Source organism: Aedes albopictus, chromosome 1 (assembly GCF_035046485.1).
Source record: "Aedes albopictus strain Foshan chromosome 1, AalbF5, whole genome shotgun sequence".
In the NCBI taxonomy this organism is placed as follows: Eukaryota; Metazoa; Arthropoda; class Insecta; order Diptera; family Culicidae; genus Aedes; species Aedes albopictus.
The window spans coordinates 95,111,718-95,136,460 of record NC_085136.1 but is presented as its reverse complement, the minus strand read 5'-3'; the positions used below and the strand labels follow the sequence as shown (position 1 = coordinate 95,136,460).

Below are 24,743 nucleotides of genomic sequence, written 5' to 3'. Positions count from 1 at the left end.
TTGAGGGTCTCTGTCAGAGTGCCAATACGAACCCGTGGGGTGATGCCTACAGGATCGTTATGGCCAAGACGAGAGGTGTGATGGCTCCTACAGAGCAATCTCCAGAGATGTTGGAGGGGATCATTGGAGGACTTTTTCCGCGTCATGATCCTAGTCCTTGGCCTCCTTTCGTAGGACAGCCGGGGACTGGGGCTGGCGATGAGGAAAGGGTCACCGATGTGGAACTTGCGGGGATAGCTAAGTCCCTTAGCGTAGGTAAGGCCCCAGGTCCGGACGGAGTTCCGAACCTGGCCTTAAAAGTAGCTATTGCAGAAGCTCCCGAGATGTTCAGGTCTGCTATGCAGAAATGCCTGGACGAGGGAGTTTTCCCAGAAGCTTGGAAGAGGCAGAGCCTGGTACTATTGCCAAAGGCGGGGAAACCACCCGGAGACCCGTCGGCATATAGACCAATATGCTTGATTGACACGGCGGGGAAGGTGCTCGAAAAGATCATCCTCAATAGAATGTTGAAGTTCACTGAGGGCGTAAATGGTCTCTCGAGCAACCAGTATGGCTTCCGGAAGGGGAGGTCCACCGTAGACGCTATCTTGTCGGTTACAAAAACCGCCGAGAAAGCACTCGAGCCTAAGAGGAGGGGAATTCGCTTCTGCGGGGTAGTGACTCTGGATGTAAGGAATGCATTTAATAGCGCCAGTTGGGCTGCTATTGCCGATGCGCTCTTGCGTCTGGGGATACCGGAGTACTTGTACAAAATTCTCGGAAGCTACTTCCAGAATCGCGTACTAGTATACGACACGGAGGTGGGTCGGAAGTGCTTTCACATAACCTCAGGAGTCCCGCAAGGTTCCATCCTGGGTCCGGTGTTATGGAATGTCATGTACGACGAGGTGTTGAGTTTAGAGTACCCAGTGGGAGTGGTGATTGTCGGATTTGCCGACGATATTACGCTCGAAGTCTACGGTGAAACGATCGAGGAGGTGAAGTTGACTACCGACCACTCGATCAAGGTTGTGGAGGCGTGGATGCGGTCCAGAAAACTGGAGCTGGCTCACCACAAGACAGAGGTGACGGTTGTTAACAACATGCAGTCGGCGCAGCAGACGGAGATCAGTGTAGGAGAATGCACTATCCTGTCGAAGCGCTCTGTCAAGCACTTGGGCGTGATGATCGACGATAAGCTTACCTTCGGTAGCCACGTCGATTATGCCTGTAAAAGAGCCTCCACAGCTATTGCGGCACTGTCCCGGATGATGTCCAATAGCTCAGCGGTGTACGCCAGTAAGCGCAAGCTTCTGGCTAGTGTTGCTACGTCCATACTTAGGTATGGCGGCCCGGCGTGGGGTACCGCGCTAAGTACTGAATGCTACCGACGGAAGCTGGAAAGTACTTACAGGCTTATGTGTCTGAGGGTTGCAAGCGCGTACCGTACCGTGTCACACGACGCTCTCTGTGTCATTACTGGTATGGTGCCTATCAGCATTCTTATCAGTGAGGACATGGAGTGCTTCGAAATGCGCGGCACAAGAGGCATACGTAAAACTGTCAGGATGGCCTCTATGGTCAAATGGCAGCGCGCGTGGGACAGTTCCACCAAAGGAAGGTGGACCCATAGGTTGATACCGAGGGTAGATAGTTGGATTAAGAGGCGCCATGGGGAAGTTTCATTCCACCTGACACAGGTCCTTGCAGGTCATGGTTGCTTCCGACAGTATCTACACCGTTTCGGGCATGCGGATTCTCCCGAATGCCCAGTGTGCAATGGTTTAGAGGAAACGGCGGAACACGTTTTGTTCGTGTGCCCGCGTTTTCGCACAATGCGTGACCGCATGCTTGCCACATGCGGGGAGGACACAACTCCGGACAACTTGGTCCAGAGAATGTGTAGGGATGAGATTAGCTGGAATGCCGTTTCAACGGCTATCACCCATATCGTCTGGGAGCTACTGAGGAGGTGGCGCGTGGACTCGGAGAATGGCTAGTCCAGATGCAGTACAAGAGGTGGTCCAGGGGTTCGAAGTCGGCTTCGTAGGTCATACCGGTGCCCTGCGGTCGAGATCGACCCTTACAGCGATTAAGTGGCCGCGGAGAGGAAGTCCCGGTAGCGGTGCTGTCGTGGCGTCGGTCTACTGGGTTGGATCTGAGCCCGCGGTTGGAAAGGGGTCCCCGGCAAGGGTCGGGGTAGGTGAGATCCTGCTGTCTGCAACCTACGGGTGCATCTGATAGGGCCTGAAGGGTAGTGATACCCTTCCTTTGCGGGCAGGTCAGATCGGGTTGCACGTGGGCATCAGTTCTTGATGTCCGCTCAGCAGTAGGGCGCGGGCGGGGTTGACCCTGCCCGCCTTCCGAGGACAAAGGGAGTGGCGAGGACCACTCGGGAAACTGGCTAAGCGCCAGCATGCTATCGTGATGGACTCTCCAGAGCGAGTCATCGATGTTCGTTGCTGCTAGGCTACGGCAGCTAACCTTGAGGGTGCGATATGCACTAGCCCCTCTCTGAAGCAATACCTTCTTGGTGGTTCCGGAGAGACGTAGGGTTTGGCGACCATAGGAATGTGTTTTAGTGGGTCGAGGAGAGAGTAGTCCTGGCTTCTACCGGCATTGTAGAAGACGGCCTCATCCCCACACTACCCTAACCTTCCTGTTAGGGTGTCTGATGAGCAGATTTATCCCCCTATGGTTTAGAAGGAAAAAAAAAAACACATACATCATCTCAATTCTTCGAGTTGGGTTGATTGGTATATGTAACTTGACCCTCCGAGCCTTCTATCGAATATTCGGTATTGAGTGAACATATACGTGAATACACAGTTATGGATCACACACGGTTACGGATCAATTCGATGTTTACGATCGTATGTTGCAGCTTAGCATGGTATGGAATCATCTCTCATCTCTCATCTCTCATCTCTCATCTCTCATCTCTCATCTCTCATCTCTCATCTCTCATCTCTCATCTCTCATCTCTCATCTCTCATCTCTCATCTCTCATCTCTCATCTCTCATCTCTCATCTCTCATCTCTCATCTCTCATCTCTCATCTCTCATCTCTCATCTCTCATCTCTCATCTTTCATCTCATGTCATCCTTCCCTAACCCTCCATCCTATCCTCCACTCTCCCCTCTACCCCAACCCTCTACCCTATTCTCCACTTTAACCCTCTACCCTAACCCTCAACCCTACCCTCTACTCAAACCCTCTATCCTATTTTCTACTCTATCCTCTACAATAAGCCTCTCCCCTACCCTCTACGCTAAAAATCAACCCTACCCTCTACCCTACCTTCTCTTCTACCCTCTACCCTAACTTCTACCCCACCTTCTACCCTAACCCTCTAACCTACCTTTTACCCTACCCTCTTTTCTTTTACTCTACCCTCTCTACCGTACCCTCTACCCTACCTTATATCCTATCTTCTATCCTAACCCTTTACCCTACCCTCTACCCTACCTTTTGCCCTACCCTCTACCCTACCTTCTACTTCTACCCTACCCTCCAACATAACTTTTCACCATACCTTCTACCCACCCTCCACCCTAATCATCTACCCTACCCTCTACCCTAACCCTCTATCATAGTCTCTACCCTACCCTCTACCCTAACCCTCTACCCTACCTTCTACGCTAATCATCTACCCTAACCTCTACCCTCAACCCTTCCTTCTACCCTACCCTCTACCCAACCCTCTACCTTAATCCTCTACCCAACCCTCTATCCTACCTTCTACCCTAATCCTCTACCCTACCCACTACCTTGCCTTTTACCCTTTTTTTTTTTTTTTTTTTTTTTTCTGTTCGGGTGAGCCACTGCGACCAGTATTTAGATCTTTTGTGGCATTACCCGTATCCTTAGTATTTAGTGCATGTCGTACTACTCCATTGTCATTGAGAGGCAATGAAGCATCGATTTCTGTACAGTTCCTGTTTTGTTATCCCAGAGGTGCAAGAAATCGATTGCGATGAAAAGGTCCCGTTATCATAGAGATTTAAATCCCAGTGAAAGAGCGCCCCTAATCAAACACAATCTATTTGTATTCTGAGAAAAACAAAACGGTGGTACTGATATTTATCCATGCATCGGAACTCTAGCCCCATCCATGTCTTGCTTCTAGTTTAGTCCCAGGACAACATAGAAAAACCCGGGACTTTAGGCTAGTTGCAAAACTCTGTCAAATTAGAGAATGTATTCTGCAATAAGAATGCACGTGAGTCCTTGAATTACCAGAACTTAACAGTCCTTGATAGATTAGTACGCAGTTAGATACGTAAAGCATGTTTGTTTTCCTAACATCAAGTGTAGTCTCGGGTGGGCAAAGTCCGATTCTTTAACTATCAGCAAGGCAGTATAAATGCAATTTTAGAAACTGTCACCAGTAACAAGGACTTTGTATCATGAATCCTTATTACCAAAATACATTACCCCAACTTGACAAACCGGATGTCACTAGGGTTCGGTTTGGTAGATCTTGAACCGTAACGCAACACATAAAGGCGATCTACCTACGTTACGGGCTCCGTTAAAGATCGAGCATATTTTAAACCCCCTCAACCATTCATCCATCAGCACGGGTCGCCTGACACCTTGGATTGGGGTTCCCTGTTTGGTGGACTTTTACCCCCGGAACAGGTGGTCCGTAGTGTTATTCTTAGCCAATTGAGACAACCGCTACCGACACTACACAGCTATCTAGGCTGATCGGGAAAAGAATTTAACATTGATGGTTAACTTCTAAACGAGCCCGTTCAGCCGGCTGCCTTTTACCCTACCTTCTACCCTATCTTCTACCCTACCATCTAACATTACCCTCTACCCTAACCATCTACCCTACCCTCTACCCTAACCCTCTATATATCATATGTATCACATGTTACTTGTTTCCGAATACCTAAAACCCCAATTTACGCCTAAGGAGCGTAAATTGGGGGAGCGCTATTTGGGAATTAGTGCGTAAATGGGGGGAGCATTATTTGGGAATTAGTGCGTAAATCGGGGGGCGCAAATTGAGTTTGGCGCAAAAGAAGTGAGCGTAAATTGGGGTTTTAGTGTATAGTGTTTATGCTATGAAGACTTTGCTATGATATGTCATGGTGTGCAGTGAGGCGACATTTGATCGTGAACATCGAATTGATCCGTAACCGTGTGTGATCCATAACTGTGTATCCACGGTACACTTTGGGGTATAAGAAAGGCAAATAACAAAATTGTCACACAGGGCAGGATTCTAGAAGATACCAAAGCACAAATCAAAGCTCTATGAAACTACCATTCATACATATACACACCTACTATGTATACACTGATTGCCTTGAACAGAGTTGAGTTTCCCAGCTATTTTGTGCAGAATTTCCTGAAATCATCAACAGCAGTCTTCTGGTTTTCTATATAAGACGGATATTTTTGAAATTTGATTCAAGATTCTTATTCTGAACTCTAAAATGATGCTGTTTTGAAATTCTGATAAGATATCAACCTGTAATTAAATTAGCTTGAATTTGTTTGCATTACTTCATTCCTTCTGGCAGCAGACGTCTGGTGTTTGTCGAAGATGGTTCATTCTAAAAAAAAATGCAAGTCATATACCTTCCTATACTTTGCTTGTGGCATTAATTAACAAGTTCAGATTTCATTTCTCTTATTCTTTTCTCCAACGCGACGTTATAAATAGCCATATCGAAATGCTTGGTTATGTGCTTTTCGAATTCAAAACTGCAAGTCATGATGCTGCAGTTCAAGAATATAACGCAACATGGGAGCAATATTGGCGATTGTTCCACCGTTTGAACTGATCACAAAGAGGAGATAGCATTTCTTGAATCACAAATCGCAAATTTATGGACGACAAAGCCATGCGAATGCTTCCTGTGGAAAGTTTTGAAGTTAAGACGCGGCGGAGATAAAATCACATAGGAACAAGAAAAGTTCTGGCTTAATTATCATTCTACAAAAAACATAAGTCTGGCAGTTCTCACAAGAAAATGACATAAGATTATTGCGGCCATAACAAATTGCAAATGCTCCGTAGAGAACCAAAACGCGCTCGATAAAGAATGAACGTATATTCCATAAAAATGTGCAATGTTACTCATAAATATTCGAAAAATTTCAATATCTTTTAAAAAATGTTCCGTTAAACATAAAATATTCTTATTGAAAGTGATAATAAAATCGAACTTTTTTATTGCATTGTCTGAAAGTATATTAGCTTTAGAAAGTATACATACTAGCTTGAAAAGTCCATAGGGACAAGGCAAAGCGTGAAACTTTAAACGCAATTATCTCGAAATGGTGTTTTAAAAAAAGTGCCGTTACGGTGATATCTATATTTCAGATTATGCTATTAAAGATTGTTCGTTTTTCTTATCCACGTAAGGTATGTAACCCTTTAAGAGATTCCTCCAGCAATTTACCAAAGGATTCATTTAGAAAACCATCCATATATGTATATCTTTAAAAATTCCTCCATAGATTCCTAAAAAAAATCCTAAAAAACCATAGAAGTTTTGAAAAGTTTTGCAGAAACGCCTTTGGAGAATTCTCTAATAGGTAGTATACAGATCGCAAGAAATTTCTTGGTCTATCTTGATGCATGAAAAATTCAGACAAGGAATCGCTCAAGAAATGAGATTTTTCCTGACCCCAGTATGAAGCTGAGAAGAAACGCCAAATCAAATAGGGCTTGCTGTGTTAAATTTCTTGTCCATTTCGGTCAAGGAAAAATAATGCACTGAACCAAAATTACTTAAGCAATTCCGTTTGCGGTCCATACCTAGCATAAAAATGAAAAGTTCAGAATCCCTCCAGTAAATTCTCCAGTAATATCTCAAAATGTTTCTCTCTGAATCTTCCGCGGAAATTCTCCCTAAATTTGTTTCATAAATTATTGTGGGTATTCCTTTGAAAATTCTAATTTGGTGATTCTTTTAAAATTTTCAAAAGATTGCTTTAGGAGATCACTTATGGATTCCTGGGATTCAGTTTTAAAAAATTAGCAATGTTTCTTTAAAATACTCCTCCTGAGGATTATCCAGGAATTTGCAAGGCATTTATCCAGGGCTTTCAGATCATCCCTCAAAAATTTCTGCCGAAATTTCTCCAATAATTCATTAAGGTTGATTCTCATAGGTCCTTTCTGTAACTTCGCCATGTATTAATTTATAAATTCTTCTAGCAATTCGTTTGAAAAGTTCTTCACAGTGATCCCTTTTTAATTATCAACAGGTCAATTTCTTCAGAAATTCTTTCTAAGATTCTTTCAAAGTTCTTAACTATAGAATTTCTCCACGAATTCTTTTAGACATTTATTCAAAAGAACCTTCTTAGAATGTCTACAGGAATTCCTTAAGTAATATTCAAGTTTTTTTTTCCTATGGATCTTGGCAGAAGCTTACCAAGACGTTACTCCAGGTTTTTCCACAGTTACTCACTCATGAAAATGCCCACAGATTACTTTAGGAAAATTTTCACAAATTCCAATTTCATCAAAGGATTTCTCCAGGATTTTTCTTTAAAAATCCTAAATAAACACTTTTTAAAATTCTACCAGGTTTGTTTTCGAGGAATTTCTCCCAGTATATCTGCAGGAAATTTTTTAGAGATCTTTTTTGGGATTCCTTACAATACATTTTCTGGAATTTCCCTGATATTCATTTAAAAGTACTTCATGATATTTCTACAACGATTTAACTGGATAACCTTTATCTTTTTGGGATTCCTTGAAAATATCTTCAGAGACTTCCACTAACATTTATGGATTTTTTCGGGAATTCCTACCAAGGACTTCTTCAAGAATTCTTCAATGCGGTTTTTCAATTTCATTAAATAAAATCTGTAGAGAATCTTCTCAAGAATTACATAAGATTTTTTTTAGGGTCCTGCTAAAATTCCAACAATTATTTGTTTTTTGTTTTAGAAATATCTCTCGAGATTTCTTCACATTGTTTCAGATATAACTCCAGAAGTTTTTCTAGGAGTCGCACAAACAATTACTGCAATATTTTTGGAAAAACTTCCTGCAGAAATCAATGAACAAATTCCAGGAGGATTGTCTGAGGAAATCCAATAAAAACTCCTGGTGATACGTGCCTCTGGAGCCAACATACTGATACCTGGTAATACTTTTGAAGAATCATAGGAAAAAAAATCTTAAAAAATTCTTCGGAAAGATTCCTAGACAAAACTCCTGAAGCTATTTCTAAGCTTATCTCTGCAAGAATTCTCGGATGAATGCCTGAAAACTTCCTGAAGAAGCTCCTTAACTCCTAGCCAAAAATATCTTTAAAGTCTTCTGCAGGAATTCCGGAAGTAATTCCTGGAAAAAAAAACACTTGAACCATTGCTGAAGGGGTTCCTGGAGAAACCCATCTGCAGAAATTTCAAGCAAAAGTACTGGTGTAATTCTTGATGAATCTTTTAAACATATTTTTAGATCTCTTAGGGGTTTTCCGATAGAACGCTTGGAAAAACTCCTACACATACTTTCTAAGAAGAAGTTTCTCAAGAATGACTGATGAAATAAGTAGCATTGCATAGCATAGCATAGGCGATTGTACACATCGTGGGAACAATGATCAGCATAATATGTAGTGCCACTAAAATAGCGTTTGGGATTAACGCCTTTTTCTACGTGTTAGAGTTGGTCGAAACAAGCATCACATTGTATACCTGGCCACGTCCTTACAATTGCTAGGAAAGGGTAGGAATGTTAGTTTAACGTCTACTTGAAGATACAGGATACTCAAACTATCTCCATAGACGTTAAGGAGAAGGAATTTGTGTTAGTAGGGTGGGATTGTTATGAGGAGCTCTATTCGACAATCATGAGTGCAGTTGACATTTGATGGATGGTTTGCAGATCTGTCAAATGAACTTACCTTGACATTCCTGAAAGAAATTATATTAGTATACAAAAACTAAAATATAAATAACATACACATTCGCATATCAATACTGAAGATATTGAAAGCGCCGAAGAATTGAGGCATCCAATCAATGTTTGACAAACACGATATTGAAGAGGAAAAAATAAATAAAAACAGAAACCGTTCGCAGTAAGGGGCTGTCCATAAACCACGTGGTCATGAGTGGGGGGGGAGGGGGGGGGGGGGGGGTTCGACCATTTTGTATGGACGAATAAAAAAATTTGTATGGACTGATGACCACGCGGGGGGGGTGGTTGAGAAGTCCCAAAAAAATTACCACGCGTGTTATGGACAGCCCCTAACAGTAAAAACATTACAAATAAAAACAGAAGCATTACAAAAACACATCAAGTTTCCATCTATGCTCTTACTTTAGGCAGGAAAATAGCAAAATTGAAACTAGACGTGGTAGTTCTAACGCTGTAACGCACCATTCCAAGGTGATCTACCAACGTTACGGGAAGAATGTCTGAAGAAATAAGTACCCAAAAATATATGTAGAGCTACTCTGAGAAATTTATGAATTCTGAATCCTGTGCAACAAGTGCTTCGCCTTGCAATTTTTTATCACCGCAGAAGTTTCCTGAATAAATAGTTGTTTGGATGAATCTTTGAAAGATCTGAAGAACCACCCTGAGGGAACATTCAGAAGGATTTTTTGAGAAATTGCTAGTAGAAATTGTAATGTATTAGAAATTGTAATAAACGACTGAGAGAATCCCTGAATGTATAAAAGAAATCCAAAAAAAACCCTAGATGAATTTTTGGAAATTGCTGCTATAGCTGCTTCTTTTGAAGAAATCTTCGGAGGAATTCCTTGAGAAACCCCTGCCCATATTCCTAGAAGATTTTTTTTCAGAATTTATTTTTGGTAGAAATCCCAAACGAAGGAATATATGCATGAACTTTTATAGGACAAGACATTTCTAAGAATCCCTAAAGGAGTCCCAGGAGAAATTTCTGGAGAAACCCATGGGCTGGTGTCGAAGTAAATCTTTCGAAAAAAAATTCTTGAGCATATCCTGGAGAAGACGCAGGAAAAGTCCGGGAAGAAGTTTTGAAAGAACCATTGCAGACATCCTTGAAGCATTTTTTAAAGAACAAAGACAGGAATAAATTCTGAAACCTGGAGGAACCTTTTGAGTAATTATTGCTAAAATTATTCTAGGAAATCCTGCAAGAATCATCTTTTCATAAAAAAAAATCTTCCAGGGATTGCTCAAGGAACTCTTCAGAGATGCAAGAATTTCTTCAGAAGTGTCTTCTAGAATTTTTTGTGGGATTCTTACCAGAATTTCTTGAGGGATGTTTTCGTAAAGCCTTTCATGGATTTCTCCTAAAACTACTTGTGACTTGTGATTTCTGAAGGGATATTCTTAAGTATTTCTTCTTGAATAGGACAGATCGGTGAAGTACTAGATTTGTAGTAATGAGCTGAATTTTAGTATGGTGAGAAGGTCAATTCTCCGTTTCTGCAATGAAATGGTGCAAAAAGCGTGGGTATTATGATTTCTTGCCTAATTTGATGCTGTTTGAGCAAAACTTTGAGCAACAGTGTTGTTGTTTTCTCCATTTCTTGCAACATAAACAACATAGTTATCCAAAGTTTTGCTCAAACAGTATCAAATTAGGCAAGGAATCATAATACCCACGCTTTTTGCACCATTTCTTTGCAGAAACGGAGAATGGACCTTCTCACCATACTAAAATTCAGCTCATTACTACAAATCTAGTACTACACCGAACGTGCCCCATTCATCCAAAAATTGCTCTGATCATTGAGGAATTTCTTTCTGGAATTGCTGGGGAGATTTTTTCAGGAATTTCTCCTGGAGTTCATTCAAGGTTACTCCAGCTTTTTTGTCTTGAGTTCCTCCAGAAATTTCTTAAGATATGAATCCAGAAAGTTCATCTTCATTTTCGCCATGACTTTTTCCTGGGATTCCTCCGAGCATTTTTTTCCCGGGATTCCTACAGAAATTTCTTCAGAGATACCTCCAAAAATTTCTCCAGGAATTCCTACAGAGATTTCTCTTGGAACTTCATTGAGGTATTTCTCTTGGAGTTCCTTGTGGGATTTCTTCTGTAATTCTTTAAGAAATCTCTTCTTCAGGGGTTTCTCCAAGGACTCCTCTGGAGATTTGTCCAGGAACTCATTTAGAGATTTCTCCTAAAATTCTTTGTGGCACTTTTCCTGGAATTTCTTGAAGGATTTCTTCATAAACTCCTTCAGCCTTTCCTCCAGGAACTCATTCTTTTTCAGGAATTTTTTGGGCTTTTTTTTCTGGAATTCTTAAAGGGATTTCCCCTGGAACTGGAAGTTGCTGGAGAATTTACTGTACAGATTTTTTCCAAGAGCTCTGTCGGAAAATCTTCGGAAGTTCCTACTGGAATTTCTTCAATGATTTCTCCTTAAATTGCCATAGTTGTTTCCCAGGAATTCCTTCAAAGAATCATCTGGGAACTCCTTCTGTGATTTACCTTCCAAAAAACTTTTTTGGGATTTATCCACAAACTCCTTCAGGGGCTTCTCCAGGAAATCTCTCAGGAACTTATACAGGAACTCTTCAGGAATTCCTCCAGAAGTTCGTTGATGGATTCCGCCAGGAATACCTTCAAGGATTTCTACTGGAATTCTTAGAGGGATTTTTTTTTTGCGAAGTTCCAAGAGTGATTTACTGTGCTCTAATCTCTTGAGGGATTTCTTTCGGAACTCCATCGGGGATTCCTCTAGGAGTTTCGTCAGGGATTTCTCTAGGAATTTTTCCTTGAAATCCCTCTAGAAAAACCACAAGGGGTTTTTCATTGGAGTTCATTCATGGATTTCTCTTGATGTTAATGTCAGGGATTCTTCCATTAATACATTCAGGGATTTTTCCTGGTATTCTTTGGGGAATTTCTCCATGTATTGCAGGAAACATTTTTCTAGCAACTCCTTATGAGACTCCTCCGGTAACTCCTTCAGGGATTCTTTCAGGAATTCTTTAGGGTCTACTAAAGCTCCTTCTATAATTCCTCAAGGAGTTTTTTTTTCCACGGATTGCCTCAGGAACTTCTTCAGGGTTTCTCTACACACTTATTTTTTAATTGCCTGTTCGGTACTTTTTTGACGAGATTAGAACAGCAGTACGATCTCGGTAGTTTCGGTAATGGATTTTATTGAGGTCCAGTAAAACAACTGTCAAAATCGTATGGAATAGATAAACAATGCATTTTTGCTGAACGAGCTCGGTGCTCAGCAGTTCTAATCTCGTCAAAAAATTACCGAACTCGGTAATCAAAATTAAGTGTGTAGGAATTTTTCAAGAGTTATTTCAAGGATTCTTGCATGAATCCCGTTAGGAAATCCTTCAACTTTTTCGGGATTTACTGCGAGATTCACTTCAGGATTTCTCCAATTAGTTCAGCTTGCATGTAGTGTTCGACCTCTGAAATACAAGCAGAGAAGCAGGCTTTTTTCCAATCTCTTCGGAAAGTCCGCGAGAAGTGGTCGGTCTCCAGATTACATGAACCGCAAGTCAAGTCAGTCACATCTGAATTTTAGCCAAAATTGAGTTAATGACAGTTTTTGATTTTTCTGCTGATGATATCTCAGCTGCGTATTTAAATAAAAATATATAGTTTGTTCAGTAAAATCGAAAAACAAGATCAAGTCAGATTTTCTCATAATGAAAAGTAATCGCAAGTCAGACCCATTATGAAGTTGTGTTTGAGCTAGTTCTATATTTTCACAGCTATGTTTTCACGTTTGAAACATTTTGTACAAGTTTCATAATGATCGCAAAAGTTTTCAATTCAAGGCGATTTTTTGAAGTTTCACATAGAAATCGAATTTAAAAACTTCATAATCTATTTTCTCAGTGCCTACTTTTTTACAAATGGGTCTGACTTGCAATTCACAACAGAGAAGACCTTGGAAAGAAAGACGAACATAGGTGCAGAGTTTACTGATGCACCCGTGGAATGTTTCGGCGATGATGAAAACCTTAAATATGAGATTTAGTCAAACTTAAGCCGTATTTCATTCAATGCTCTACTGTTGATTCAGGAGGATTGACTAGAGACGTAAGTGGAGTTTGCAACATCAGCTAGTAAGCAAGCTTCCGGCTTCGCTTGATTGAGCCAGATAACAACTGAACCTTCAGTGGGCCAACTTGGTTACTTTTGTGCAATCCCTAAGGAAATTTCTGTTGAAATCAAAAAAGGATTTTCTGATGAATTTTATAAAGGTATTTCTGAAAAAAACTCCTAGAGATACCACTACTGGTGGTATTCTCAACAGAATCACTTAGTTAGGATATTTTCAGAAGAACTCCTGGAGAAATCCTGCAAAATAATTCCTGGACGGATTTCTTTACAGAAATGCATGGCTATGCATCTGTAAATAATCTTACACAATTCAAATGTTTCCTAAGAAATTTATCAGTGATTCCTGTAGAAATTTGTAGGACATATTTAAAAACAAAACTTTAAAAAATACATAAAAGCATTTGAGTTCTCATGCTTATAATTACCCTTAGAAGGAATTTCTGATAAAATACATAGTATAATAGTCGGGGGAACTCCTGAGGAAGTCTGTTTATTAATTTATGGGGGATTGGATCACGAAAATAAATCATTTAAGAATTTCTGGAGGAATTTCAATGAAATCCCCACACGTTGTCTGTGGTAGAAAATATTATCGAAAAAAAAAGTATCGCTAGGAAAACGACCCACGATAGAACATTTCGCTTTGAGCACCAAAAGAAATCACAGATCCTCAGCATTCATTTGTTGGGTGACTTAGGGATACTGAATTTTGCAAATTTCCGTTTCGGTGCAATTTCAAAAAATATTCATAACCAAAAAAAAAATAACAAAATCTTTTGAGCAAGGTTTTGGGACAATTCAGTATTTCAGTTAGAGTTTGAAAAAAGTTTTCCCAAACTGTGCTTCAAAAATAGAGTTAATATACTATAGAGGACGAATGTCGCTGCTGTTCCCTTTGTTCTCGTTCCGAAACATGTCGGGTATCTATCTGTCAAACTGCATACTTTTTCGCTTTGACACTTATATCCCTCCCTATCTTCTCCAGCAAGAGATGTTGCGGTGGCGACGCCAGCGACATTCGTCCTCTATAGTTTATTAACTTTATTGCTTCAAAGGAACTTTAACATGTACCTTTCTTGAAATAAGAAACCATACAGTGAAAATCTTTCTACGAAAAATTATCGATACACCGTACTAAAAACAAGTCGTTTCATGAGAAGGATTGCAATGACACTCTTCTTCGATAACGTCTGAGTTGCGGTTTCCTTTCCCAGAGTCTTTAAAAACCTAACGGGAACGCTGATCGTTAATGGATTCGGCGAATGCATTTCCCTGACACTTCGTCAGTCGTTTTTCGATTAGCACAGCTACCTGCCGGGCTAGCTCCTAGCGTCCAGCATGAAAGCACAGCCTTAGGGTCCAGATTGGCGCGATGTAGCAACGCAATCCACCGCACCAAAGAGTGTCCCCTTTCCCGATGCGCACGACAATGCGCGCGATCCAGTTGGACGCGAGCGTGCGTAGCGACAAGATCAAGTTCAAGTTCAGTCCGATAAAGAGAAGAGTGAGTGGAGTGGTGTTTTTGTTTGTTTCGTGTTTTGGCGGTTTATTTCGGCCGTCCGTTCGTTGTTGGTGCATTACCTACTCGATCGGAGTTTTGATAGCGAAAGGTGAGCGGCGGCGGCAGCCAGCGTGCCCCAAAAAGTTCATTGATCGCGCGCGGGCTGAAGAACAGAAGGTGGATAAATGTGTAAGGTTTGGGGGCGATGGAGATGTGCGGGGGAACGGAAAAACTAAATTAAGTATAATTTGACAAAATGATGTATACAGCACGATACAACGAAAAAATAGAGCATTTTTGAACAAGTGATTGAGTCTATGATTAGGAAAAGATTCGTTAAAAATCATTCAAACAGTTGTGAGACTTTTTGGGTTTGAAATGCTAGATACGCTGTTTTGGAAAGTTGTACTAGGAATGTTCACGCACAGCTGAGGAAGCGACCGGATTAGTCGAAAACATAGCGGTAGCTAATGCAAGCGAGGTGTCAATTAATTACTACCAGTTATGGATCGTGATGGATTGATGGCAGGCTGGTAACTGCTCGGAATTTGTGATGAGTTTTGTTTTTATCATGGACTTGTAAAAACCAACGAAGATGAATTGCGGAAGATGCTTGGGATTTGGTAAAAAAAATCAACAGTAGCAGTGATTAATGGCTATTTCTGGAGTACTGTTAACACATGGTCTGCCTTTTTTTTTTTTGAAGCTCCCTGATACACTACGCAGCGAAAACGATAATAGTGATGAAAAGCTAATTGATTCAATCTAGACCGATTGTAAACTAACCATTAGTTTAAGTGATAACACTAATTTGTGATTATGATTAGGCGATTAATTCACTTTTTTTGGCATGTCAAGGTCGCCTCTACAAAGTGTCTAGAGCCAGCTCCTAAACCACACACTTTGTTTCAAAACACCACTCCAAATCAATTTACATAATTTACAGAAGACCTAAAAACTTTATGGATATTCCTCGACTAGTAATTTGTTTTGAACAATCCCGCGACATCAAGCTAGTTCGAAGCCAGGTCGATGGCACTAGTCAAGGAATTTTGCTGAAACAACTTGGACATCCGGAACCCAAAAAAGCAGGCTCCATTCGGGCAGTATTGGCATTTTCAGCCCACACCTACCAGAAGGTCCAGAACTTGAAATGCTGCTGCCCGCTCCATAAGGATGGAATTCAGAAAGGCCATAAAAAAAATCTACAACCTGTTTCTTTGTGTGCCATTACTGGATAGGCGGAATGTCTTCCAGAGCGGTTCGTTGGCATAACGTTGATTGTATGCTGGACTTCTCTAGTCCTGTTATCATTTCGTTATTTATTTTATTTTTTTCCTTTACCTGATAAAAGGAACCTGGTTTTATATAAATCACGGTATTATGAAAATTTTAATGTTTTTGTTTTGGTTTTTTTTTCTACAATTTATGGTCAAGCCGTTGCATTCTTAAAATTTGCCTCAAGTAAAAACATCACATATATATGAACAAAAACTAAATTGAAAAGAAATCAGGTGCGCCAAATTTTCTGGAAAACTCCAGTGGAAAACCAACATTTTCCACAGACACCACCTACTTTGAAAAATCATAAATCCACGAACAAAGCATAGTAAACGCATTTTTTGTCATATCATAAGCATATTTTTTCAGCAATTGAGAAAAAAAAAAACAAAATGAAAGACGAACGAAAAAAAACGCATCTTGAAAACTTCACAGAATTTAGCTTATAAAATTTCCTCCCATAAATATTTTTTTTGGGAATTTTTCTGAACTTCGTAAATAGTTTTTCCAACTTTTCCAACCGATTTTCCTTAACTGTTGAACATTTTGTGGAAAACAATTTTCATTTTGTATTTTTTTTTCAATAGCTGAGAAAATTTACTTATGATTCCACAAAAAAAATGCGTTTACGATGCTTCGTTCTGGAGTTATAATTTTTCAAAGTAGGTAGGGTCTGTTGAAAATGTTCATTTTCCACTAGAGTTTTCGGGAAAATTAGGCGACCCTGATTTTTTTTCAATTTAGTTTTTGTTCATTTATATGTGAACCCTACCTGTGAACAAAAATCATTAAATTCTGAGAACCTTCGTACCAATTTGTACGATAATACAAAATTCCCATTATGTACACCATAGTTGTTATCGGGAAAAGTCAACAAATCCGTTTTTTTTCATAAGTGGATGGTCATGGGTTCAATTCCAGCTCCGGCACTTGCAATTTTTCGTCAGTTGCTCTTCCCCCCGAAAGCAGCTGACACCTGACCCTCTTCTGAGCATATGCTCTAACGGACTTGCAAACTTGGATATCGGCTAACGGCAACTCATAATGGACCCCCAATCGGACTAGAGAAGGAACAAGAGCCACACATCAACATCCTCGTGCTCATCATTCCACCCATGGACAGGGTAAAAAAGTGAGAGCAGTGCAAAAGACAATCAGTTCGATATAGTAGAATTAGAATAGAATACATTTAGGCGCTGTGCAAAGTGTAAGTGCAGCCGCCAATTGGAATCGCTCACGTAGCGCCTTGGTGGACTAAAAAGCTGTAAATTAGGTAAGTGGTTGAAGAATCGACTGAACCTTTTCTGCAAATACCGTCGTGCGGGGCTACTTTTGAAATGCAGGGCTACTTTAGGCACTTTTGAATATGGATTTTTTGAATTCAAAATATGGTTCAAATCTGTTTGATGTCTTTGGGACTATTATGAAGCAATATTTTCCCTTCATTTAGTTGAAATTATTTTTCAAACAGTCCCTTTTCTGCTTGTCAGGACGCGAAAAAACATCGAATAGACCAAACAAATATATATAACGTATCAGAGCATTTACTATGTATGCATTGTTTCTACAGTTACTACAGTTACTTAATAATACTCACGATTATTGTGTCTGTGTGTGAAAATGGTGGAAATCCATTCACTACTCTGGGAGTTATAATGTTATAAAGTTGAAAAACCATGAAAAAGTGTAAAAAGAAACCCCGCACGACGGTACCTAGATGCAGTATCATATTTATCCACGGGGGTGCTACGGTGATCTGATTTAGAATGTTTATTTAACCCTCGAGCGATCGCGCTGTTGTATTTTGTACAACACGTTGAAAAAATCTCGCTTTTAGTACTCAGCATTAGCGTGGTTCTGACGCAGGTAGTCAACCGCGCGAGTTACGGAAGGTTAATACACTCTTCCCCGGATGTTTGGATATTAGATCTTCGTTCATACCAGGTGTATTTTCTTGTAGCTATGATTCTTTAGCTTCGGCTCGGAGTGTCATAACTTTAGAATCGATTGAATGGGCACTTAATAGCTTTCCTCCTTTCAAATCTCCTGGGGCAGATGGGATTTATCCTATTTTGGAGTCATTCTTGATTCCAAGCTTTCCTGGACACCTCATGTTGAGTTCAGAATCAAGAAAGCTTGTATGGCCTTTGGGCAATGCCGGCGTACCTTTGGTACAACTTGGGGTCTTAAACCCGAGTATATCAAATGGATTTACACATCTGTTGTTCGTCCAATACACTAGTTTACAAAAAAAAACGAAAGTCGTGAACTTCAGTCAACGACCAAAGTTTTTGAAGCATAATTTAGCGCTGATTTCGAAACCGTGCTTCAAAAAAAAATAAAGTAGAACAGTTTTTGAGTTTTAGCTCAATATCGAGTTTAACAACTTTTTAAAATATGGAATTTACAAAAATTCAAATGTCATGCGTTTTGTTCAACAAATTTTAAATCTTTTTCCATAAATTTAAAGCTGAATATAATACGATTCGATCATCTGAATGCAGGTTTTGCGTACTATTGATGATATTCAAGATATTGGCGAGTTTTGGGGACAATCTCCTTAAATTTTAGCATTTTTTTAAAAAAATATATGAAGAAATGTATTTTTTTTCAATAAGAAAAAAAAAACAATTTAAAAATTCTTTCTCAACGTTTATTTGACATATCATATGTAGGCGAGTTACAGTAAAAAATTTAGCTCAATCGGAGCATTGGTTACGGAGAATGAGATGTGTGAATTGAGCGACTTTGCTTAAAAATAGAACAAAAATCGATTTCAAATCATCAACCTTGTATGGAAAGTCGAAAAAATTTCCGCTCTACTGTATTTTTTTTCTTTCGCGTTTTCGAACTCACGGCATGATTCTACACCAAAAACGATCATCAGCTTACCGAGTTCATAAATGCTGTAAACTAGTGATATTGGCTCATGGATGTCTTGTGTGGTGGCAAAAGGGCGAAGTGAGAACGGTCCAATCAAAATTAGGCCATCTCCAAAGGATATGCTTAATGGCGATGTCTGGAGCGTTCTCTTCAACTCCTACGGCAGCGCTCGAAGTGCTCTTTGACGTTGCCCCACTACACATTCATCTCAAACAAGAAGCACTTTCTTGCACTTACCGTCTATGGGTACTCGGTTTACTAGAGGAAACTCCTGTGAACCGCAGTTCAACACACACCTCGTTGTTTCCACTTTTGGTGAATTGGGACAAAGTTGTCCTTGCTCCAGGTGATCCTACAATTGCTTGTAATTTTCCATATAGGACATTTTGCACGAAATTCCCTTCCCGGGAAGAGTGGTTATCTGGTTATCTGGAGAGAAGTATTTCAGACGGCATCGTATGTTACACTGATGGCTCCCTTCTCGAAGGTCGAGCAGGTGCTGGTGTTTATTCTCGTGAGCTAAGGCTGTATCAGTCTTATTCACTTGGTAGACACTGCACCGTTTTTCAGGCCGAAATCTTTGCTCTTATGTGCGGAGTGCAATCAGCACTTCAGCAACACGTAATGGGCAAAGTAATATACTTCTGTTCAGATAGCCAGGCTGCTTTGGCTTTGCTTTCATTGGCCCTGAGCCAGCTATTCCGGTATCCAAGTGTTGGGTGAAGCTTCAGATTTACACCTGGGCTGCTACTCAGCACAAACAATACTGGAATAGTTTGGAGACATGTCGTCAAACAAAATTGTATTGAACTGAGCCATCTCTAGGGGTGGCAAAGTATCTAACAAATCTGTCAAAGCAGAATTGCAGCATGCTGGTCAAAGCATTGACTGGCCCCTGCCGACTCAGTTATCACATGGCGAATATTCAGCAAGCTGATTCATTTGCCTGTGATAGCTGTGAATCCGATTATGGAACTTCGTATCATTTAATATGTAACGGTCCAGTTTTTGCGCAATTGCGTTTCCGAGTACTCGGGAAACACTTATTAAGTGAAACTGACTTCAGAAACCTGAATCTTCAGGACGTTCTGTTGTTCTTGACCCGCTGTGGTAAAGAGCTATAGGCTCTCTTTACGTTTTATGCGTTATCACAGTGCCCATCTCAGGGCGCTGTTTGAACCCATTGTGGTACGCTCTTGCGAGTATGACGATCCTATTCCCTTACTTGTCCTTTCCCATGTCCTATCCTTTTTCCTTCCCTTCTCTGTCAGGTAAATGATGAATAGGCTCGTGTTCATGGCGATGGCACAAATTTCCCGAATGGAGGAGAACGTGCCTCTAGACCCGACCTACTGATACCTGATACACTGATCCGCTGACTGTAACGCATATTCCTTGCCTCACGGCTATTTCACCAAGTTTGAAGATCTATCAATATTCTTCTCCTTCTCTATGGCTCGAGGTCCCCAGTGGGACTTGGCCTGCCTCGCTTCCACTTAATGTTCTTTGAGCACTTTCACAGTTATTAATTAAGCCCTGCCATTGCATGAGTTTGTATTAGTGGGTCTTGCCCGGGATTTCCCGGGACAAAAATTCCGGAATATCCCGGGAACTGAAAAATCCCGAATCTCGGAATCTCAAAAAATCCCGAATCCCGGGATATGTTTCCGAAATTTTCGAGATTTCCCGAAAAACAAAAAACGGCAATAATGTGTTCTACTAAAATAAATATTCCTACTTTAAATCTTCTTTATCTATGTTGCCTTTTTATCCTTCTTACACCCATAAGAAGGGTATAAATACCGCTTGGAAAACCGACTTTCGATCCGAGGCCCGCAGGGCCGAGTCACATATACCAATCAACTCAGCTCGACGAATTGAGCAAATGTCTGTATGTGCGTGTGTGTGTATGTGTGTGTGTGTGTGTATGTATGTTACAAAAAAAATGTCACTCACGGTTCTCAGCCGTCTGTTGACCGATTTGAGTTCTCTTGGAAGCAAATGAAAGCTACTACATCCTAGTAGAACGCTATTGAATTTTATTTTGATTGGACGTTTGGTTACCGAGATATCTTTTAAAGAGTGCTAGGGAGTAGTACAACTTAATTATTTTAGATATTTTTGACAAAGTGTATCACCATAAATTTCTCAGCCGTCTATCAACCGATTTGGGTTCTTAAGGCCCCAAACGAAAGCTACTACATCCTTGTAGAACGCTATTGAATTTTTTTTGATTGGATGTTCGGTTACCGCGATATCTTTCAGAGTGCTAGGGAGTAGTACAACTTAATTATTTTAGATATTTTTGGCAAAGTGTATCACCATAAATTTCTCAGCCGTCTATCAACCGATTTGGGTTCTTAAGGCCCCAAACGAAAGCTACTGCACCCTAGAAGAACGCTTTTGAATTTCATTCCGATTGGACATTTTGTAATCGAGATATCTTTCGGGGAGTACTTTGGAGTAATACAACTTAACTTTTTAAGAGGTCTTTGACAAAATGCTTCATAATAAATGAATCAGCCGTGTGTCAATCGATTTGAGTTCTCTCAGCATCAAATGAAAGCTACAGCATCCTAGTAGTATGCTATTAAATTTCATGCCGTTTGGACATTTTGTTTCCGAGATATCTTTCCACGAGTACTAAGGAGTAATGAAATTTACGCTTTTGAGACAAAAAAAAATAATCTGGTAGTTGAGCCCATGGTCGATGATTCTATTATGGAAAGCAATCAACTACAATATTTTCTAGAATGACTAAAAATCACAATCATACATACGAATAATACAACAATAATTTTAATAAGTGTAAGAAGGGTTCTGTTCACCATAGGTGGATTAATTCAGGTTTTTCCATCCAATTCTACGCTATCTGGCAGGTATCATTTCTACTTAAATAATTTTTTTTAAAGGAAGTCCAACTAATTATACCAAAGATTTTTTGGCAGAATATTTGTCATTCATTTTTTCATTTATGTGGCGTTGCATTTAATTAAAACAAATCTTAATCAACAGGAAGAAATTCTTATGATTTATTTAACGATACACACTTAGAAGAAATCACCGACTTCGGTAATGTTTTACCGAAATCTAAACCGTTATATTTGTTTCACAGGAAAAAATCGGTAAAGCTTACAACTTTTACCCAACTTCGTTAGAGATTGGCAGATAAACGATAAGATTTTACCGAGATTTGGTATTTTTTTACAAAAAAATCGTTACTGTTACTGAACGCTCAGCACTTGAGATTTCGAAAAAAAAACTACCGAACGCGACTAGCTGTGTATTACTAGATTGTTCTGGTAGTATTCCTGGAATATATGTCCATGTTCAACATTTTTAGTATCAGAAGGCCGGCTCCAGAGGCACGTTATCCTCCATTTGGGACATTTGTGCCATCTCCATACATATAAGCCTATTTTGTCATTTACCTGAGGGAGAATGGGACAAGGAATGGAATGGGATTAGGAAAGGGAAAGGTGATGAAATAGACCTCATTGCCCATTCCACAACGGGTTTAATCAATGCCCTGAAAAGTACACTGTGAAACGCATAAGCGTAAAGAGAGCCTATAGCTCATTGGAGGTAACTTGTGACGTCATGCATATTTTAATATGACATTGAAAGCCACGTCATCGAAAGCATCCTCAATATTCAAAAAATCACCCAAACAAAAACTACGTTTGAGCAAGTACTTTCTTGAAAACGTATACAACTTTGTGTAAAAGAGTCACTGCGAACATCCCAAATTGGGAGGCATGTGAGTTCACATGAATAGGCATGTCAGCCAGACGAACATCACAGATGTGATAATCGACAATGCGTTTCAAGCATTTCAGAAAGAACGAGGTAACCAGGAACTCATTCCTTCTTTATACAACGCACGCACCCGTTCTGGATAAAACTATTAAGTAATTTCACGCAATGAAAATACCAAATAAAAAACTACAAGAGTTTAAAACATACAGAAAAACTTGTAGTTAGAAGACACCAAATGTTGCTACCGTATGCGTGATAATGTTTGCACCATCGTACAAATAAGGTACCCATATCACCTGTACACACAATGCCTTGGTTTTTATTGCATGTACGTAAGCTCTAACTCATATCACAGTAGGTTGCGGGTAAAAAATCCGATTTCTTAAGTTTAAAATTTGCACCATGAAGGGGTAGCAGCGGTAGTCGGGACTTGTCCACGCGCAAATGTTAAAAAAGATATTTCAGGAGTGTTCAGGAGAACCGTAAAACAGTCTTAGACCGAAAAAAAGCAAGGGCAACTATTCCCGAAGGTGTCCACTGGTCGTCCAAGGTTAACATGGATTAAGAAAGCTATCGCTGCCACCAAAAATAAGATTTGGGTGAATTATATGCGCTCAATGAGAAAAATGGCAAAGAAACGCGATATCAGCGACTTAACGGCATGGCATATCGAAAAGGAAAATTACTGTGGCCTTTATGATCCTTCGACCATAGAAAAAAAACTTACATTATTACCAATGGCATCCAGGAGCTACGAGTAGCGCCATATAAGAAAGTCTTGAATTTGCCCGAACGCAACCTCCGTTTTTTTCGATTTCCGAAAAACTATCGATCCGTATCAAATTCCAGAATCAATAGTTATTATAACTTTTGTTTGTGTGCCAATGTCTACACCATTATGCAATGTCAAAATAAAAAAATAAATTCAAAAATTGTTAATCTTGACTTTGACACTACCACGGATACTTTTCGACATTTGCGCGTGGACAAATCACGAGCTAGGTTGCCACTTAGTCATTATGCAAGTGTAAAACTAAGAAAATGAACACTTTTTATTCACAGCCTACTAGGATATGAGTAATAGCTTCAATGCCTGCAAATAAAACCAATACATTGTCTTCACAAGTCAAGCTGGAATTTTATTTGACGATGGTGCAAACATTATCACGCATACGGTAATTGACAAATTGAGGGATGAAAAAAAATCGCGTTCTGGTGGGATTCGAACCCACGACCCCGTATTCGCTAGACCGGTGCTTTAACCAACTAAGCCACAGAGCAGGTGATAATTCTGCGGAATAGAAAGCCAAACTGAACCCGAGCCCTCACCATGAACATTCACTTTTTCAAGAACCATCTATCTCTCTTTCGGCTTAGATATCAATCCACAACACAGCCTCGTTTGTGCCCAACAACTACAAGTGAGAGCGTATTATTTTTATTTGAAGCCGAGACTTACTCTCGCACTCCGCAATCCGCATACCTGGCCACCAAGCAGTCTGTTTGCTGGTGTCTAATTCAGTATGCGTCGAGAGCTCGGCACGGTCGCACGCTCCACGACCAACTGCGCCGATGACGCAAGGTAGGGTACACTGATATATGTTGCCCTTTACTGGCATTTAAAAGATTAGCTGGTATGTCATAAACATGTGCGTGCGACCGTGCCGAGCTCTCGACGCATACTGAATTAGACACCAGCAAACAGACTGCTTGGTGGCTAGGTATGCGGAGTGCGAGAGTAAGTCTCGGCTTCAAATAATAATAATACGCTCTCACTTGTAGTTGTTGGGCACAAATGAGGCTGTGTTGTGGATTGACATCTAAGCCGAAAGAGAGATAGATGGTTCTTGAAAAAGTGAATGTTCATGGTGAGGGCTCGGGTTCAGTTTGGCTTTCTATTCCGCAGAATTATCACCTGCTCTGTGGCTTAGTTGGTTAAAGCACCGGTCTAGCGAATACGGGGTCGTGGGTTCGAATCCCACCAGAACGCGATTTTTTCAAAAATTCATCCCTCAATTTGTCAATTAGCAACATTTGGTGTCTTCTAACTACAAGTTTTTCTGTATGTTTATGACATACCAGGTAATCTGGTAAATGCCAGTAAAGGGCAACATATATCAGTGTAGTTTAAAACATGTTTGAAATACTCAAATCCCTTTGGAAAAAAATAGGACAAACCCCCATTTGCTCCTGGAGATTTGAAGCAGAGCTTTTAAGGGCCCACTGAATCGATTATATAGCTATAATTCTCGGGCGGAAGCTAGAGATTCGTAACTATACAAAAGAATGGTTTACCCGCAGTTTTTTTGAACTA

General features: G+C 40.3%; 1 protein-coding gene across 6 annotated transcripts in view; it reads left to right on the top strand.

The window, feature by feature from the left end:
- LOC109405093 (phospholipase A1) overlaps positions 1–24,743 on the top strand; it is a 154,216-nt gene that overhangs the window by 15,677 nt on the left and 113,796 nt on the right. For 2 of the 6 annotated variants that reach the window (XM_029855355.2, XM_029855352.2), the window contains exon 1: positions 14,301–14,615. The exons of 2 other annotated variants lie outside the window; for them this stretch is intronic. The gene's annotated coding sequence lies outside the window, so the exon portion shown is untranslated. Of the gene's footprint in view, positions 1–14,300; positions 14,696–24,743 lie in introns of those variants that run through there. 2 more of the 6 variants (XM_062845056.1, XM_062845055.1) reach the window with 2 other exon arrangements.